At 25.7% G+C, this 5323-nt stretch overlaps 1 long non-coding RNA gene across 1 annotated transcript; it reads right to left on the bottom strand.

Annotated features, from left to right (window-relative positions):
• Positions 1-1953: 1953 nt before the first annotated feature.
• LOC126841609 (uncharacterized) lies at positions 1954-3157 on the bottom strand. Its single transcript, XR_007686210.1, has 4 exons — positions 2942-3157; positions 2710-2848; positions 2206-2396; positions 1954-2116 (listed from the first exon to the last, which is right to left on the bottom strand). It is a non-coding gene; the product is annotated as an uncharacterized LOC126841609 (long non-coding RNA).
• Between the last annotated feature and the right edge of the window lie 2166 nt (positions 3158-5323).

The following is a 5323-nucleotide window of genomic DNA, read 5'->3' as shown; positions in this document are numbered from 1 at the left end:
CAAGTACTTTTAAAGTTATAGCTTAGTACTACACTATTATAATATTAGCTTATATGAGATGCTTTTATAAGTTTTACAGCTAAAGAAAAAAATCGTTTATCGCCGGATCTCACGTTTCACAAAATAAGATTGATTAACGACACGGTTGTAGATTAAAGTTAATAGTTGACGGTCGTCGGTCACAATGAAAACGAACTAATAATAAATCTATAATAATATTTATATAGGTAATGTCTTCTTATCTGTTTTTTCTGTAGTGTTCCTAGCGGTGCGGTGTACCTGTACGTATTGAATATTAGGCATTAGCTGCTGTTAACAAACAATATTATAAGCCCTAGTAAATAGTTTTTTTTTTCAATTTCAACCATAGGTTACCGTGGTCTAATCACGGTGTTATATAAAGTGTATACCGTGGTTCTACCAAAACAATTCGTTACTAGCGTAGATTAATATCAACACAGAACAAATTATTATAAAAATACGACTACTTGAAAACTAATCAAAAAGTTCATTATTCTAATTTTTCAATTATTATGGTTATTTAGCGTCTTGGTTTTTACTTTAAATATTTAGCGTCTTGGTCTTAATAAGTATTACTTGTACTGGTGTCTTAACTAATCAAATTATTAATTCTGTTAGTGAAAATATTTTTAAAAAAACTAATAAATAACATTTAATTTTTTGTTTTTTTAGTATAATATTGTATTACATACAGTTAATAGATAATATGTACAGAATATATACAGAAATAAACAAAAACTAAACTTAATATGTACAGAAACTATTTTAGCATTTTTGTTCGAACTGGTTTATGATAGGTACATAAGATGTCAAACAACATCTTTATAAGGCATCTATTGTGTTTATTAAAATGTTTAGATAACAAAGGATTCCATAAGAAATACGTTCATCCAATACTTGTGCACTAAAATAAATTTTCATTTTTATAATTTAAAGTTGTAACGCGTCAATTTTAACTATTTCTAGTTCAGTATTTTTAATTATTAAAAGCTGTATTTATTTATTACCATTTTTATTCTTTATTATATTACCACCTTAAGCCTATACTGCATATATTTCATAGTATTGACTATTCTTACTTATTTTAATGTGTTCATATGAACAGTAAAAGTATATTTCTTATTTAATAAATGGTTGTTTTTCTCGTTGTACGAGGTATAAGCAAAAATTTAGAGTGAATGATAAAGTACAATTTTTTTTGTTTTTGTACGGCTTTTTTAACAGTCATAAGCTTAAAATTCAATAATAATATTACTAACAAACATTTAAATACTATATTATGTTATGTTTATTATGATAATAGTAAAATAAAAAAACAAGTAACAAGATAAATAATACGCTTATAAGATACGAATAAACATTTTTATTTGCTAAATCATATTAAAAAACTAAGACTAATAAAATTAACATATCTATAATTAACTTGTAAATAATAGAGGTACAACATATTGCTGTATATAGTGATGTAGTTATAGGAAGTTATCTAGGGCGGTAAAGTTTGTTTGATGATTTCCCACTAGAAGAAATCCATCTCCATTTACATATTTAAGTTAAAAAATATTTATAAGTATATTCATTCAATTTACTTTTTTACACTTAATCCCATAGTTAACATTTTTTTTTTCTATTTTGTGTTTTATAATTTTATTTACTTTATTACTTATAAAAACTTAATCGTAAACCACTAGAAAATTGTCAATAAATTCTGTAATAGCTAATGCCAAAACTATGCCATCATGAAAATAATTTCAAGATTTGGATTAAGACAATAACATATTTTAGAAATATTAACATTCTCGGCAGCATTTTAGATTAAATTAATATTAAATAAAGAATTCATCATTAATAATTAATAAATAATGTATAATAATTATAGATATGTTAAGTATATGTGTGTTTAAATACTTAGAGTTTAAAAACTTTATGTCACTTTTAAAATGATAAAGTACTTTTAAATTATTTTATTGAATTACATCTTTAGCTGAATAACTAAATATATATAGTTGTCTAATATTTGATTTGAACTTGTGAATCCATCTTATTCTTCTTACTGACTTAATGGAAAACCGTTATCTGCAATAGTGTGCCACAGTAACTAAAAAATAATAATAATAATAAATTGTTAGAGATGAATTCATAGAAATTAACTAAGTTATTGCAAGCTGATGATCTTATATATTTTACCTTAAAATAAAACACCTATAAATTTACTGAAAATTGAATACCACAACATTCGACAATGTATTGATGGAATTAGTTTAGACTGATTGACTACAATAATATAATACACCAAATTTGACGTTGGTAGTAGTGTAGTTGTAGACAATAACAAATATCAATTTAAGTTGAGATAGTCCATATTAATATTGAACATACTGAAACATATAATTAAAATAAATTAAATAAGTTTCTTAGATACTTAAATAATCATATGGTTAAGCAACAAATATCAGTATACACATATATTTTTTATAATTATACAAGTATGATAATTTTTAAGTTAAACGTTAATTTTAGTAACGCATTATAATTAAACATATTAAGTATGATAAACATAAGTAATCCAAAAAATGTATTATGTAAAAACATTTTATATGTTCATGAATAATAAAAAAAGATTAATTATATTTTTCTAATAAAAAAATGTACTTATACAATACACCTATATCAATAAATACATTATCTTACCTATTATTGATTCAGTAAACGATGATTGAAGATTCAATTTTTTCATAAAAAATTTTATATTTTTTCTTTGAATTCAGATACCAATATGTTAAAACACAAAACTACACATTTATAAGTTTCTCAGAACAAAGACATAATACTGTAAAAATAAAAGTTTTAATTAAAATATCATCAAGCATAATTCAAATTATAATAATTTTTTTTTTAAATAACATTTTATTATTATAAGTACCTTTAATTTTGATATTTGATGTGCATACATTTTATAAGTAAGGTTTTAGGTTTTATAGACTTGTCACTTGAGCAAAACTCCATCTTGGTATTCACATTGATTATGGATATTTAATATCAATGTTATTATTTAAAACACAATAAATGTTGACAAGTTCATAGATCTAGACTCTAGTAAGTTATGATACTATATTATTATAATATACTATGAAATTAAGACGTACAAATCGCAAGAATAAACAAAATGTGTCAAATTAACCAAAACAAATAATTGCTAAATGCTGGAAAAATATACACAAGATATTGATAACAAATAAAACATACCTACTATTTTACAAAATAAATGTAAAAGTGTGTAGTGGTGGTATATTTGTCAGTCGATATAGCGGTTATCATTATTATTTACTATCGGTGAATTATTTACCTAAAGTAAATAGTGTTTGGTACGGTTATGATTTTTAAACGCTACAATAGCTATTGTCAAAGTTAATTGTCAATAAATAATAACAGAGAGCAGTCACATTAATATGTTAGCGTCTCCAAGATATTTAATTTATTTTTTACACTCCCTTTAATTTTAAAACTGTGTAGCTCGTTAACTACTCAATCGATTTAGCTAGTTTTTACGCCTAAAATTAAATTTAAAAAAACCAGTACAGTGGGGTCGGGGCATAGTGGGGACGGAGCATAGTTGGGTCGGGGCATATTGGGAACGGGGAGGTCACAGGTTTACAGGAATTTTTAAATCTGAAAGTGATAAAATCACTTTCGAAAAAACGCTTCGATGCAAATCGGTAGTTAGTATTTTCAAGCCAGTACAGTCCAAACCAAGCACAGTATAAACCAGCAAAGTTAGAAAGTTTTAAATGAAGATTCTGTATTTACAAATGAGCATCAAAGCGTTTATTTAAAAGCGATTTTATCCGAGAGGACTAGTACAGTAGAGTATTGGCATAATGTAATCAAAGCAATGAGGAAACGGAGTGGTCACAGGTCTACAAGAATTATTATAAATAAAAGTGATAAAATTGAATAAAATCGCTTTCAAATAAACGCTTTGATGCTCATTTGTAAATACAGAATCTTCATTTAAAACTTTCTAACTTTGCTGGTTTATACTGTGCTTGGTTTGGACTGTACTGGCTTGAAAATACTAACTACCGATTTGCATCGAAGCGTTTTTTCGAAAGTGATTTTATCACTTTCAGATTTAAAAATTCCTGTAAACCTGTGACCTCCCCGTTCCCAATATGCCCCGACCCAACTATGCTCCGTCCCCACTATGCCCCGACCCCACTGTACTGGTTTTTTTTTTTTTTTGCAAAAACTTAGTGGACCAAATAACACATATACAATGTCTTGTTATATTTTGTTGGAATGGTCGACGATTCATGTTTCAATCGTTTGTACTCCATAGTTTAAATTATAATCGCTTATTCTCAATAAAATTAATATTTATGTATTATATACTTCCATTAAAGCAATCTCAAACAAACTATTTATACTTCACAGATTATATTATTTCAAAGCTATATTATACTTCTATTTTACTAGATTGACAATGTACAAAATAAAATGCAACTAAAAAAACCTTTTCATAGATCCTTAAAATGTAAAGGGTGGGATAGTGAAACGGGTTTTTACCATTTAAATACATTAGAAAATCGCCGTTTTACTGCCTCATCCTGTATATTAATTTCTTGTTATTTTCTAAAGAAAAATCGATTTTCTTACATTTAAATTAAAATAAATCGTATACTGGTACTGTGATGGAGAAAACAATAAATTTTACCTACATTTATTACTTATTAGTTAAATATTACTAACATGTATAGCCACTAGCGGTCGGCTGTTGCCTGTTATTTAACAATAACCTATTATGGAGATTTTAAAAATTGTGTTTTTTTAATAATAGCATAGGAGCAGTATCATGATATTAAATGTTCACGAGATCTGATCTAGTCACAAAATAAAGTATTATCATTTATGACTTAATTATTATTAAAATTTATCTTAATAGTAATGGTACATAGTAATAAAATAATGAAATATTTTTTACAAAATTAGAGCTACAAGTTGATAAACTAAAAAAATAAAATTAGCACGAAGCAGATTATCTAATATTAGACAATTTAAACAATCAAGCGTGAATCTCTTTAAATGAATAACAGTATAACAATATACAAAACATAAGTTTTCCTTTAAAAAAATTGTGTAATAAAAAAAACATTTTGAGGCGGTATACTGCATAAAAACCAACACTTAATCTGAATCCAAAAAACAACAGTCCTCTTCATTATTTGCAGGTAGTTGGACATTAAATACTCATAGTTAACCTTCGGTAAGGTTATATAACGCAGGCTATAAAATAACGAGATAACGA

This window comes from Adelges cooleyi, unplaced genomic scaffold (assembly GCF_023614345.1).
Source record: "Adelges cooleyi isolate 19-005CV unplaced genomic scaffold, UGA_ACOO_1.1 ACOO_flye_CR_arks_rails_tigmint_CR_PRNA_398, whole genome shotgun sequence".
NCBI lineage: Eukaryota > Metazoa > Arthropoda > Insecta > Hemiptera > Adelgidae > Adelges > Adelges cooleyi.
Note: the sequence above shows the minus strand (reverse complement) of the source record. Positions and strands in the feature narration are given on the sequence as shown.